Below are 16,052 nucleotides of genomic sequence, written 5' to 3' on the forward strand. Positions count from 1 at the left end.
TCACCTTGAGCATTTATCCTTTCTGTTACAAACAATGCAATTATGCTCTTTTTGTTATTATGAAATGGACAATTAAATTATTATTATAAATAAATAGCAATTTATATCCTAACATAAAGTACCTCCTAAGCAGCAAACCCTAAATATGTCTCATATATATGGTATATATAGATATTTATGATTTATATGTATATTTATCAGTAGTTATACATACATACTGATGTATGTATATCATTTGTTTATGTCATATATGTAGGAAAATGCAAGGAGCTATACATACATCAGTATATATATATATACATTGGCAGTTCTCTATTTCAACTGTATAGCCAAATAAACTGAGGACTAGATGAGATTTTTAAAAATACCATTGCTGGGCCAGGCACAGTGGCTCACACCTAAAATCCCAGCACTTTGGGAGGCTGAGGGTGGATCACCTGAGGTCAAGAGTTCGAGATTAGCTTGGCCAACGTGGCGAAACCCCGTCTCTACTAAAAATACAAAAAATTAGCCAGGTGTGGTGGCAGGTGCCTGCAATTCCAGCTACTCGGAAGGTTGAGGCAGGAGAATTGCTTGAATCCAGGAGGCAGAGGTTGCATTGAGCAGGGATCATGCCATTGCACTCCAGCCTGGGCAACAAGAGCAAGACACTGTCTCAAAAAATAAAAATAAAAAAATACTGTTGCTTTCGTCAAAGGTAAGCAGTTGTGATTTAATTTCAGGTAGGGGAGCAGCCAGTCTGGTTTGAGAACGTTAGTTTATATACTGAGAGGTGTTACGGGAAGTCAGGGACCCTGAGCAGAGGGACTGGCTGGTGCCGTGGCAAAGGAACATATATTGTGAAGATTTCTTCTTAATATGGACATTTATCAGTTCCCAAATAATACTTTTGTAATTTTTTGTGTCTGTCTTTACTTCCTGCGGAGTCAGTCAAAGAGAGTCATATTTTTCTTCTTGCAGAGAGCCTATAAATGGACATGCAAGTAAGAAAGATATTGCTAAATTCTTTTTCTAGCAAGGAATATTAATATTAATACCCTAGGAAAGGAATGTGTTCCTCGGGGGGAGGTCTATAAATGGCCGCTCTGGGAATGTCTGTCTTGTGCAGTTGAGATAAGGACCGGGATAAGCGCTGATTTCCTGCAGAACCTTCAGGCTTACTAGGATTGAGAAAACCCTGCCCTGGCAAATTTGTGGTCAGACCAACTCTCTGCTCTCCAACCCTGTTTTTTGTTGTTTAAGATGTTTATTAAGACAATACGGGCACCGCTGTACATAGACCCTTATCAGGAGTTTTTTTTTTTTTTTTAATATACTAATAATGTTTATTGAGGGAATCAGGATAAAACTAAAATAATAGACTAAAAGTACATAAGAGAGAGGGGTAATTGAAGTGAAAGCATTTTTTTTTTTTTAGGTAGACAGGAAGTGGAATTTATTGGTGAGTATTAAGAGGGGGCAGCACAGTGGAAACCCTCATGAGTGCAGGGCCTGCCACTTGTCCAGAGGGCCACCATTGGGAATGTACTTGACCCATCTGGGATGAGCTGCTTCTCAGCCACCATGTCTTCAAGTTCATTGGCATTGAACTTGGTGAAGCCCCACTTCTTTGAGATGCGGATCTTCTGGCAGCTGGGGAGCTTGAACTTGGCCCTGCACAGGGCCTCAATCATATGCTCCTTTTTCTGCAGCTTGGTGCGGATGGACATAACTTGGCCAATGTGAACCCTGGCCACAGTGCCCTGGGGCTTTCCAATGGCACCTCGCATGCCTGTTCTTATCAGGAGTTTTTGATTTTGCCCTTTGCCTTGTGATCTCTGCTTTGCCTTTTGCCTTGTAATCTTTATTGACCTCAGAAGCATGTGATCTTTGTTCTCCTTTTTGCCCTTTGAAGCATGTGATCTTTGTGACCTACTCCCTGTTCTTGCACCCCCTCCCCTTTTTGAACTCCTCAATAAAAACCTGCTGGTTTTGCAACTCAGGTGGGCATCATGGTCCTACTGATATGTGATGTCAGCCCTGGTGGCCCAGGTATAAAATTCCTCTCTTTATTTCTCAGCCAGCTAACACTTATGGAAAATAGAAAGAACCTACGTTGAAATATTGGTGGCACGTTCTCCCAACACAGAGAGAGAAGACGTAAGAATCTCTTAGTTGTGAGATAATTCACAAATACTTTCTATGATTTATTCTAAGACTGAGGTAGATGTTTCCTCATTTCCTACATACATCCTGTTCTAGGTCACCCCAAAGCCCATAGTCTTTCCACTCTACATTTTTTCCTTCCTTAGTTTTAGTTCCCTTCCTGTGAAGTTTCTGTCTCACACCATAACACAGATGGCATCTTTGTGTCTGTACACCGCTGTTGGAACATTTTTGTGCACTATCATTTGTTTATGTCATGTATGCAGAAAAATGCAAGGAGCTGTCTTGTTCATCTTGTGTCTGTCACTCTCTTTCTTTCTCATGATCTTCAAGCATCCTCCCTGCATAGGGCCTGTCTCTTCTGCCTACAGACATTGCATAGTAAATGCTGTGTCCTAAAGGAGCCCAATCTTTTCTTACAGTCACATCAGACACATGTAATTACAAAGGAATTCTAAGCCTTAATAGTATCTCATCCTTACTGGAGAAGTCACAGTTATTGCAGCATTTCCTGAAATTCTCTACCTTCTACCTCAATTCTTGTATACTCAGTACTTGTTCTTCTGTGAAGAACTCAAAATATTCTTCCTGAAACATTTCTTCCCTCTCCTCTGCCCCAGCACTGCCTCCAGCTCGCCGGGGTTCCCAGGGTTCTGTCACTTGAATATAGCATGAAGTGGCTCCTTTTTAACTTGTTGGTAGAGTCACTTCGAGATGGCTGATAATTTTGCCTTTTTTTCACTTTTTTTTGGTGTGATTTCCATGGAGAACAGAGATTTGAAGAATTAAATTCTCCACCTCCCACCATAAAAAATTATCCCCTCAAACTTTCTAGCACTCTACAATTGGGAAACACCTTTACTGTCTGTCCTCCAGCTAGTAGTTCCTTCCCCTTCCCACCTGCACCCCTTCCCAGTACACACTTCACGTTCCCCCTCACTGCCCTCTCCAGCTCACTCACAGGGCATCCTTTCTAGCCCCTCGTCTGGTTGAAGGATTTGTCCACAGCCTCCTCTTGCTACTGCAATATATACTTTGCCCTTTGGTTTCTGGAATACTGGGTTCTCTTGGTATTTTTTTCTTCTCTGACACATTTGATCAGGAATTATTTTTCCTTTTCCAGCTCCCCTTCCTTTCCCTTCCTATTTCCTAAATATAAGAACCACAACTGTTCTTCTCTCTCACACACACATTGCTCCAATGTCTGCATAAGTAAATATCATCCTTTTTGAAAATAACTTATTTTTGTCTCTACCTAATTTCTGTTCTCAAATATCAGCCTGGAAATCCCACCAAGTAATAAACATCTGGCTTTCGTGTCCCTCCAGCCCTGCGAACTCAATGTGTCTAAAACTGAGCTCATCATGTTCACCCTCTCTGTTCTTTCCTCTCTGTGCCTATTTTCTACTGACAGTACCATTTCAGTCATTCAGCTTTGAATGGTTTCTGATTCTTTCATATTTTCTCCAAATATTTGACCAGTCACAAATCTGCAATGGTTCCATTTTGGCATATTCCTCCTGTTGGCTCAGTTTTTCCATGCTACCCTGTGTAGCCTCCTTCCCTCCTGCAAGGTTTAGAAAAATCCTAAAATCGGGCCCCACACTCCCCATCCTCAAGTGTTCTGCTCATTGTTGCCACCTTAGCATTTCTTTATAACAGTTCTAATCATGTTACTCCTCAGCTCCAAGCCTTTGCAGTAGGTCAAGCATCCTGCAAAGCAGGCTCTGTGATTAGTGTGCAGGATGCTTATTAGGGACTGACTGCCTTCAGAATCAGCACCATGGACAGGCAGGGGAGGCGGGAGAGAGTATGGGGAGGAGCCAAGATGCAACACAGGCTGGCACCAGCCTTGGACGGCCTGCAGGGAGCTCTGAATCTAAAACGGCCCTTCAGAGTTGTCTCCTATTGGGCTGAGAAAGCCAGATCTTTTTATCTCCACCCTGGTCAGTCACTGATATTTGGCGAGCACCCCTACACCTCAGGCAATCTTTCAAGGGGCTGACAGCTAGAGACTCTGCCTGCTCCCTCCTAGCACACTTTTCGTTGCAGGGATATCTGGGCTGTTCATCCAAGTGGATGCTAGAGTTCTCAAAGGCTCCCTATTACCTACAGGCTATAATTCCAGCTCCTTAGCCTGAAATTCATGAGTGCCACAGCCTGTTGCAACTAGCCTTCCAGTTTCACTTTCCAGTCTCTACTTTTAAAGTCTTTGCTGCCATCATGTTGAATTTATTTCATATTCCCTGCATGTGACATATACTTTTTTATCTCTGTGATTTACTCAGGATTGCCCACGATGGTAAAACTCTCTAGCTAATCGTTTCATTATCTCCACAATCACCCTGTCTTTCAAAGTTCATCTCATGTGATCTTCTGTCCAAATTCCTCCCTAAAATTCCCAGCTTGAAATGGTCTTTTCTTACTCATAACTCTAGTTAAAAACTTGTGTGCATCTTAGGAAAATACTAATAACAAGATGAATGTCTCTTGTGTTCACTACCATCATCAGGGCTGTCATTTTGCATTGCATTGAACAGGGGGCTCTGTTTCCCATGCTACAATAAGTGCCCACCAATCTCTACTTCCGTACCAGTCCTTGATGTCCTATTTCTCTAACGAGTCCAAAAGCTCATTGCATGTAGCCTGACATAACTTCGAATGTTCAGTAGTATGCAGCCCAGTGGTTGGCATAGAGGAGCCAATGAACAGTAGTTTTATGAATACCTAAATGTTTAAATAAATACTATCCAACAATGTGTCACAATATGACTTTCTCTCTTGTTATGTTATTGGCTTGGTAGAAAATAACCCTTGATGACTCACTGAGAAGCTCTAAGAAGGTGTGATGGAATGTCACATTTTAAGTTTGTAATCTTCCATAGCATTATACACTTTTATTACAGACTTCATGAAAACTACTGTACTTTTAGAAATAAAATTTGGGCATGTCTAAATGAGTTCCACCTTTGTCAGGAGGGAGTAAATATGGTCCATTATAAAGGTAAGTTTTTCTTGCAGCTATCCTGTGTGCCCCGAGACAGTGAGGACAGAAAGTTGGGGAGAATACACATGTGGAGAAAATTGTGCTTTAATTGCAGAGTGTAGAATCTTCCTAGAGTAATGAGTGGAAATATCCTTTCAATTTTTAAGATTTAAATCCTACTGTTCTTGCTCAGAGAATCTTTGGAGTTTCCGTGAAGGAACAAACAGCAGCTCAATTCCTTGAGCACAAAGAACACATTTGACTTGAGAAAGTCTGTTTTACTCTATGTTCTTCGGCCTTCAAACTCCTGTTTTTCTCTGAGAAAGAGAGCTTCGAACCTGCTAGGTAAGATGCTAAGATGATTAATTAATAGGAAGCGTGTGGAGTGGGGAAGGTGGATTAAAAATCAACTGGAAGAGGGTTAGGTTCTAAGTTAGAATTAGTAAGTTTGTTTTGTACAGTGAAGTGAAAAATAGCATGCATCAATTATGCATGCTATTGCTGCATTCTTATGCAGCAATGAGCTTAATCAAGTTTATACCATTGTAAACTGTAAAAAAAGACTTATTTTTATGTGGGAAAAATTCATCATTTCTCAAGGTACAAACATATCTCTAAAATCTCCTTTGATCCACTGGAATTTTTCTTCATATTCACAAGGAAAAGATGATTTTTGCCTCAACTAGTCCTTACTTCAATTTCTTCCTTCAAAGAGGCTCTTTCTGCCATTCTGAAGAATCAAATATGATGCTGAGCATTTTCTTAATAGAACAGGAAATCCTGTAAATAATAAATCAATAGAACAACAAGAGTCCACTTTATCATTTAATGAATCCTCAGGAAAAAGAAAAAATATATAAATTTAATTTAATCAATTTCCAGATTATAATTTGGTATTGCCCTTAAATATAAGAAACTATTTTTATAAATTATTTAAAAATCTCTTTATCTTGTGTTTTCAAACAGCCAAAAATATGAGCAATTTACAACTTCCCTTCTTCTTTAGCAGTGGAGTTTATAAAATAGCTACAATTAAGGCGATCATTAGAAAAGAAAAAGAAAAGAAGATTTGCACAGGGCCAAGTTATATCCCAACTAGGTTTTAAGCAGCAAGTAATTAGCACAGGGAGATTGGTGCTCTTATAAGTCTTTAATTACAGCTTCAGAACCTCGGGAAGCAAAAGCCTCTCACTGTGTTCCAGGGAGCCACAGTGGAGATTGCCATCCTGTGAATTAGGAAGTGCTTAAGTGTAACGCCAGCCTAATCCCCTGCATTGTAAAATGGGCTGGCAGTGCAGTTTTGCTCCATTATTCAAAATTACATGTGAGGTAACTTTAAATGTGATTCACTGAAAAATCTGTGTCGGCAAAAGATTTTGCGTAATGCCAGTATTTATTTGCAAAGCTGGGAACACTAACTTTTACTAGTCTGTGTACTAAGTCAAAAATAATATTAAAACATAAATAGATGATTTTAAATTGGCTAAATGCTAAAAATCTTACAGAATTGTCTTGAAATGGGGTAACATGAGGATGTGTCAATAAGGCATACACACATATGTATATGTATTAATATATGTACACACACACATATCCGTGTATCTATATAAATGTGTAATAGCCATAAAAGATACATTAATATGAAATCCACTTTTCTCTAACCTCCGTCTGCTGGCTTCTTAAGACATAGTCTTGTGTCTGAGTTTCACTATCCATGAGGACAGCCTTCCTTTCCCTTTTCCTCCCTCTTCATCTGTCCATCTCTGTCAGCAAAACATATATTTTTACTTCGACATTGGGGATGCTGCTTACGTTATGTTTTATGGTGGTATTTATGTCTTCCAAGTTTTGTTTGTATATTGGTTCTGAATGTGAAAAACTGATTCACGGATTTTGCACTATTATTTCCCCAGTTGATGAAATGAAAAATATGAGACTTAGAGCTGCAAATAGAAACACCAAAATAATAATCATTAAAAATTGTGAATGAGCAGGGCAGTGTTCTAAGTAAGCTGAGTGCCAATCTTTTATAATATAATTAGCAGGCATTTTATGGCATTGATAAACAAGATATGGGTTCAAACATAAAAGGAAGATGGAAAGCAATCATGGTTCTCTGGCACTAGGTGTTGGAAAGTGCAATAAGGGAGAAGGAATGGGTCAAGTGTCCACTTCCACTACTTTTTCTGTAAACCCTTTGATATGGTTTTGAATTCTACCAGTTGCATCTACTTTTCCTCCATAAAATAATCAGTGGTAGTTTAGATGAGAGGATGAAGAGGCAACTTCTTGGAGGTTTGTATTTGCATCTCCTCCCATTTTCTCCTTCATTGCTCACGTACCTTTGGTGCTAAGTGACAAAGGGCACATACCAGCTCTGGACTTTAGTGACACATCCCTGAGAGACCAGAGAGGGCAACGGACAGCTTCTTTTAGTCATTGCTACATTAAGGTGCTATCAAAAGCGCAAGTGAACACAGGAGCTACTGAAAGATATATAAATATATCACTCCAAACCCAAATTCAACTTTCCCTCATCCACTTCCCTTAGCCAAAGTCCAAAAATTCCCATACTAACTATAGTGCCATACAATGTGAAGGGAAGTGTGAAGAAGGAACATCAGAGTAGAAAGGCAGAACCTCAGCTGAGAATAATCAATATACTATATTTTGGCAAATGTTAGGAAACCTACGGGCATGTCAGCAAGTTGCTATGATCCACCCCAGGGGGTCTTGGAAGGAGTCATACAAGTGAGACCTTCTGAAGTGCCAGCCTCATTGGCTTCAGTAACTCTGCCAGTGGAGACCAAAGGCAAGAATTTATGGTCATGGTGGGAAATGAAGTGCAGAGAACACACTGATTCAGACAGTTTTATGTATCTGGGAAAAGAGCAAGAAAACTTTTTGAAGAATGTTTGGTCTTCTCCAAGAAGTTGTTACAACACGATAATCCAGTGTCTTCTCTGTTATATGTCCAGATAACAGAATATCTGCTACTATGTACAGTTTGCTCTTTGCTACTAGCTTTCATATACAAATTGCAATTTCTTGAAATATTATTCCCTACTACTCTGACTTAAGTTCACCAAATTTTGATTTTCATGTATCAGGTACAAAAAAATCATTTCAATTTATTATGAAACTTGCCAGGCAATGTGTTAGTTTTATCAATTGTTCCATCTTTGTTAAGCAGGTTGTGCACCTACACAAAAATTTCACTGCAGTGGCTTTCCAATCTCATCCAGAAAAGGAAATATAAGACTTAGGGCATCACCTTATGCTGGTGGTGGTGACATGGGGTCCCTGGGACAAGGGAGGTCTGAGCCAGTAGGGATCCAGTCAATTGCCACCAGAGTCATTCAATGATTACTTGCTCTCTGGGCTATAGTTTCAGACACAAAAAATCAGAAGTAATTCAATCTTCTATATACCTACACTGTATTGTTATTAACCCATCCCTGGTTAAGACATTTAATATGAGCATGGCATCATTGCAGATTATACTAGAGTCAACTACAAGTGCCTACATTCATTAAATACTGGGTTAGGATATTTCCTTTCAATGGTTGTGTGACTTTAGGCCTGCCACTTTAACCGTTTGGCCTTCAATTGCTAATATCTGAAATAAGAAACTATGAATAAATGATTTTAAGGCCGCATAGCCATCTCTGACATTCTATCTCTAACCTTTGGTCAATGTTTTATGCTCAAGTAATGTTCTCTAACATAAAGTACAGTATCTTCCTTGAATCAAGAGCCAAAGAAGAAAATAAAGACTAGAGGTTTTATTTCAAATCCTGAGTACTCACTGCTTCTTGGAGCGTATTTCTTAATTTATAGAATGCTGTTAATGATATGTAATCCATATGCATATTGAGGGTGCCAAATGAAGTGATAGTGTAACGTGCCCAGCACAACCTCTTGTTCCTTTGTTTAATTATTAGTTATCATCATTGTCGTCATCATCACCATTGCCATTATTGTACCAATCAACTTAAGAATTGTTCTCCAGTACAAATACAGCTGAAGAGAACAGCAGATCCTGTACATGTCAGCAATAGAAGACAAAGGGTTTGCCCAAGCAGCTGGGCAGCCGTAATGCAGACGTCTTTATACCCGTCTCTCTAGTCATCTTTGAGAATGCAAATAAAGATAAACGAAAACCACTTCCTTCCTGGGCCTGAGGAGCTAACTCATCTGTGGAAATGAACTTCCATTCTCTCTGACAATTAGTTTCACTCTAAAATACAATAATTCTTTGAAGTCGCACCAAGAAAGGAAATACGGCATGCTCCATGTTAAGCAAAGGAAATATACAGTGCTGCCTGGACATTAATCTCATTTGCTCTGCACCTGATTTTTCACCGTTAGAATATTGCAGCAAACCTCTGCGCTAAATCTCAAGCAATTTAGCTCAGCAAAGTAGATTAGTTAGAGCCAATGCAAAGCTCTACCTTATAACTTTCTTTCAGCAAAAGTGATACTCAGATATATAGTTTGAGGCTTGGACTGGAAACTGAGATGTTCTGGATTTTCAGCTCTAAGAATATTAGATGCTAATAAAGGCAAGTGAAACAGGTACCTGTGGCCTGGACTGTTACTCTGAAAACATTTAAATCTTAAATGACTTTTATATAGTCAGTGCCATTTCTCCCAAAGGGAAATCTATTGTGGAAAGGCTCATGAAAAATAAGTTGGATGAGGTGAGAAGATTATTATGTACATCTATTTGTTGCTGCAAACATGCTTTTTCCAGGAACTGTCATCCAAGACTTAGCTGGTATTGAATAGTGTGGCTCCATATGAGACTCATCTGAAACTTGGGTGAATCCACAGCCAAGAGTTTTATCAGAATCTTTTGCTGGTTACAACCTGGCTTACTGTCCTCTGCACCACCTCAAATCCTCCTCTTCCACCAATCACTGCTGCAATAACTAAGTCCATGCAGGTTCTGGCCATTTTTGTACAGATGCATCAAATGCCTTGACCCTCAGACCTGCACCATGTGGCCCTCACTTTCTACCACAGGCTTGTCTGACTTCCAGGGTGGGTTACTCTGAGAACATGCCAGCTGTCCCCTAGTGCCTGTGGGGCCCACTTTGCTACAGGTGGTGGAGTCGATGGATAAAGGACAGTTCGTAGGTACTCTGTCACTGTTCATCGGATGTCCTGGCTGTGCTGCAGGACAGAATATAACATGAGAATGGTGTAAGGAAGTTCAAATGTTCCCTCTAAAGGATTAAGTCTAAGTCTGTTGAAATGACCTGACATGGACAGACTAGCAGGAAAAAAGGCATATGAATTTATTTAACATGCATACACATGGGAGCCTTACACAAAGTAGGAGACTCAATGAGGGGACACATAATTGAAACTTTAATACCCTCTTCCTAAGGAATAGGGAAAGGATGAGTATAGAATTTTAGAGGAGTAGTAAATAACTTTAGGAGAGATAAATGGACTTGAAGACAGAAATTTGCTCATAAATGATTCTCTTGTAAAGAGAAAGGGATCACAGAACACACAATGATTTGAGACAAATTTCTGTGCTCCAGGTGTTTAATTTTCAGTCTCCTTCTCTGTAATATGAGTTTTCATCTTCTCCAACTAATGAAATTTTAGGGAAGAAAAAAAGCAATTGTATTCCTCTTTGGCAGGTCCAGTTTCTAGATGGATAAGGGAATTTCAGAGAATAGCTCTACCCTGTGTTTCAGAGAGACAGAAGATTTGAGAGATTGGATCTAGGGAGGTCAGAGACAACTTGAGACTGTTTCTTTAGTTCAACATGTCAAAGTGCCATGTTTTGAGGTATAAATTTTTTGATTCTCAACAATGACCAAGGGTAAAAGACAGATAAGTTCCAGCCAGGGAAGAAACCAGCACGTGATTCAAGGTGGCTAAGAACAGATACATGCACACAGGCTCGAGTAGTGCAGCATTTGCTTATAGCAAGAGGAGACAGCATAAACACAAGATCCAGCCACTTGCAATGCAGAGGTCCCCCATGGCCAGTGGAGTTTGCATCAACACAGCAGTGTGGCTGTGCACACTCCACTGCATGCTACAGTGGAAGACCTCAACCCCTTTCCATGGGATTTGAAATACAGACAGTTGGGGTTGTGCCTGAGGACTACTGATGCATGCACGTATACATAGTGCACATCACACTGAGAACAGAAAAAGACATTCCCTCAAAATGTAATTCCCCAATGGGTTCATCCTGCCTACTGCCCAGAAAAGCAGATTTACTGAGACAGTGGTATTGCAATAGAGAAGAGTTTACTAAATGCAGAGCAAGCTAAATGGAAGACAACAGTTTTACTGTTACTCAAATCAGCCTCCTTGAAATTTCTGAGGCTAGAGATTGTAAGGATAGTTTGGTGGGCAGGGAACTAGGGAATGTGGAATGCTGATTGGTTGAGTTGGGGATAAAATCACAGGGGGTTGAAGCTGTTGTTTTGTGCAGAGCCAGTTCCTGGGTGGAGGCTACAAGACTAGATGAGCCACTTTACTGGTCTGGGTGGTGCCAGCTGGTACATCAGAATGCAGGGTCTGAAAAATACCTGGAACACCAATCCTAGGATTTACGGTAGTAACGTTATCCATAGGAGCAATAAAGGAGATTAGGGTTCTTGTGGCCTCTGGCTACATAAGTCCTGAGCTATAATTTTAATCTTGTGGCTAATTTGTTAGTTTTATAGAGGAGATCTGATTCCCAAGCAAGGAGAGAGTTTTATTTTGGGAAGGGAGTGTTATCAACTTTGTTTCAAAGTTAAAATATAAACTAAATTTCTTCCATAGTTAGTTTGGTCTACACTCAGGAATGAGAAAGGACAGGTCATAGGTTAGAAGCAAGATGGAATCAGTTACATCAAATCTCTTTCACCACCATCATTTTAGTAAGGGCAGTTTCAACAAGGCAATGAGTCCAACATGGGCAGTGAGGGCTCTTCATCTTCTAGTATGGGAGTGCTCCCAGCCCAAGGCCTGTCCTATACAGCTCCCCAGGAGTAGGCAGACTCCACATGACTGTCCTTTCCAACTGAGACAATTAATAAAGCTCTTCAGAAGGTCCTGTGGGATTGAGCACTAATTCTTCCAAACAGTGGAAAATTGAATGACACACAATATTCTTGGCATTTCTTCCTTCCTGACTTTCCTTCATTCCTCACAGTAATCCCCAGATTTAAAAGCCTACACAAAAGACACTGTCTCTGATTTTATTTGGAAAACCCAAGTTAACAATTAGCAAAACTAGAATTAGCCTGTCATTAGGACTTTTCGTCATAGTAAGTAGAAATTTATAGCTGGATATTTCTCTAGCCAGATGGCTAAAAAGGACCACCCCATTGCTGGAGAAAAAGCATGGGTCAGCATCACAATCGCTGAACCCCTAGCTTGCGGGGATTGGGGAAAGATTCAAGTAGAAGATGCATAGTTAGGTTTTACATGAGCTGTGGCATGTGAACAGTTTGGAGAGGGAAGGACATAATTTTAAGGATTTTTAAAATTAGCTGGCTTTTGTTAACTGCTTTGGAAATCTTGGGAGGTAAATACGATCTCAGGTCAGCCAGCTAACAGTTCAAATGTGTTTTGGAAGCCAGAAATCCTCCACGGTTGTGTGTAAAAAGACTCTCATCTCCTGCAGCTGCAGAGAAGATCATGCTGAAAACCAGGCCCAAGATTTAATTGGAGGGATAGAAGAGCTTCAAAAGAGGTGGACTTCTAGCTCAGCACATTTCCTATGGCAAAAGCAGGGCCCTGATAATAAAATAGCATAACTAAAATATAGAATTGGGATACTTGTGAAGGCAAGACTGAGAATCTTGAACCCAGATTCCCTTGAACCTTTCATTAATCAGAATCAGCCCTTCACAGAGGATAGAAGTATGCCTTTATTTGGAAGCTCTGTAGAGAGTGAGGAAAGTGGCCTCAATATTAAAATCATCTTCTTTAAGATCTACCCGGTGAATCCTCATTGACTACAGACATAAAACCAAGGTCAGACCTCAGTACAACTTAAATGGGGAAATTCTGTTCCTGCTTTGGGAGGGAGGAGCTCACACATGAAAGTCATTGCAGGCATCACCTACTCCATTCCAGTAGGAGCTGGGAAAACACATGGAGAAGAACATACTGAGGGTGTTGGGCAGAGGCAGGGAGGGGAGTCAAATATTAGAGCGAGACAGAGGAGGAATTTTACAGATGGGAGCACTTACTGATGACATAAATAAATATCTTAGCTGAAGCCCTGACCTGATCCTGACATGCTAATGGGATGTAAAAGGCCTACAGTAAAGAAGCTGGATAATTCTTAACTTTCTGGGCATAGTTTTGAGGAATGAGTGAGAAGGCTAAAGGAGGTAGCAATGTTAGAATGACTCATTATATGAGACTAGATGCCTCACAGGTGGCACTCCCTTCACTAAAGTAATGAGAAGTGCATGTATTCGATGTACCCAGAAGCTCCGTGGTAACTGTCATGTACAGGCAGAGTGACAGTAGGTTGTTACAGCCTGGGGTTTAGAATGGAATGGCTGAAGCCAAATGGCTGCACTTATCAGAAGCAGAGTGGAAATAATGACCCTAGTAAACAGCAAAAGGGGCTCTGTGGTGAAGACTAACACATCACTGTGAAGGAAGGGCCAACCAGGGTTTGTTTCGCTTAGGGAACAGACAAAAATGGAGTGTTGGTGAGAAGATCCAGAGATGAGAGAGAAAGAGAGAGAGAGGAAAGAAAGAAAGAAGGAGTGCGGGGAGAGAGGGGAGAGAGAGAGAGACAGAGAGAGAGAGAGAGAAAGAAAGAGAGAGAGAGAAAGAGCACTACAAACTCACAGACCGAATTTTGGTTTTCAAATCAAAGCCAAGTCATAGGAACAAAGCCCACTGGCTAAAGGGAAGGACGGATCCCCTTTATACTGTAGAGGGCTCTGCACATCTCTACAGGTATAAATGACAACCATGCACCTATATTTACCAAGAGATTTACAGCCATTAACTAGGGTAACTATGCACTAGTAAACAAGGGATACTCCAATAGTATAAAGAACAAACACTGATATCAAATACCCAAAATGTCATAGTGGTCCTCAAATTAGATTGGGATATAAAGAGAACCAGGTATTAAATGGACTTTTGGCCCAAGTTTGAAAACTGCTTATATTCTGTGCACTTTCTTCCATAGTATAATTGGGATAAATAGACATAATAGCTGGCCTAACCCTCACGTTGACTCCCTCACCTATGGAATAACAGCCATCAGGATAGGAAGGGTGAAGGAGAAGCTGCTGAAACTTCCCCACCTCCTGAAACCAAGACAGCAAGTCAGAAGAAACATCCTATCTCTGGAGGAATTTCTAAGGAACAAAAATGTGGATGAACCTATGAAGGCTGGTACAAAATTATAGATCTTTCTTGTGTCCTGCTATTGCCCATTGTATAGCATTCACTATGATGAGACACTCAACACTTATGTAAACAGAATGACTTCTGTTATCTGCCCATGAACAGAGAAACCATTGAGGCAGGGTTGGGAGCTTTGTGTGGGATCGAGACAATGAGCTCTGTCCCATTAAGTCTAGCCTAGCAACTGCTGAATATTCCACCTGTTATCAGCAGAGGACAACACTGGCTGTCTGATACGGCATCATCTCTTAAGAAGACTAACACACCATTTGTAAAAGCTGATTACATTGAACCCATTGCACCCTGTAGACACCAGCATTATTTTTCCCAACTGTAATTATATGAGATTGCCTTCCATGCCCAAAGGGTAACTTCTGGGATATTTGTGAAGGCAAAACTGAGAATCTTAAGCCCAGATTTCCTTGAACCTTTCATGAATCAGAATCAGCCCTTCCCAGAGGGTAGAAGCCTGCTTTTATTTGGAAGCTCTGCAGATATATCAGTGAGAAAAGTGCCCGCGATATTAAATTCTGCCAGAACAACCATGAAAAAAATGCTAAATTTAAGGGCATGAGATCCTAATTGCTTCAGACCAGGGGATTCATTTCATGGACAGGTAACTATGGAATGCACTTATTGGACAATATACCTCATCACTCAGAGGCTGCTGGCCCAAGAAAATGATGGACTAGCCTGCCAAATTCTTACTCAAGGCACCAGAGAGGTGACAATTTAAGGTGGGTAGGAATTCTACACTCCAGTGGCCATTATGGCATGTGCTGTTATGTACTCAACAAGTGGGATGTATGTCTGGGAATCACAGGATGAAAGTAGGGTTGGTCTCTCTTAGCAAGATTCTCAATAGCTTATTTGTAAAATGTGAATATCCATTTCCCAAAATTCAGACTGTAAAGGGGGAATTCACCCAAAAAAAGTATCCAGGGAGAATTGCACTGAATTTGATGCTATTATCTGCTTAATTTGGGTTCCTGAGGCCAGTGAGCCAGCAAAGTTGGAAGTTACTACATTGATGGGCATCATAGACTCCGTTTACAGTGAGGATTTAGGATTGGTGCTAATGGTGTCACCCAATTGTGGCAGAGGGAATATATGTGGAATCCAGGGGTTCCTGAGTGCTTCCATGCCATGTTAACAATGTGTATAGAAAACCGCATCAATCATGGTCTGACAATTTTTATGAATTAATTAAAGACTCCAAACCCTGGAAGTAGGTCTAGCAAGCAACCTACATCCACTGTGGTGCTGGCCAAGACTGAGGAATGGTAGTGATAGAGGAAGATGATAGAGATCAATTGTGGCTCCCGAGACCCTCTGCAGAGGCAACAGGACCTGTAACTTGTTCTCCTCATACTCTTGAGTTAAGCCCTTGCAGAGCTGGTGCCTGGCTGCCACCTTAGTCTAGAAGCCAATGTCCACATTAGAGTCAGCTCCTTAATACTGACTGCTTTGGAATTAACATGAGAGGAAGTGGGTTTGGGAGCGCCCTGTAGGTCGT

The sequence above is a fragment of the Mandrillus leucophaeus genome, unplaced genomic scaffold (assembly GCF_000951045.1).
Source record: "Mandrillus leucophaeus isolate KB7577 unplaced genomic scaffold, Mleu.le_1.0 Scaffold647, whole genome shotgun sequence".
Classification (NCBI taxonomy): domain Eukaryota; kingdom Metazoa; phylum Chordata; class Mammalia; order Primates; family Cercopithecidae; genus Mandrillus; species Mandrillus leucophaeus.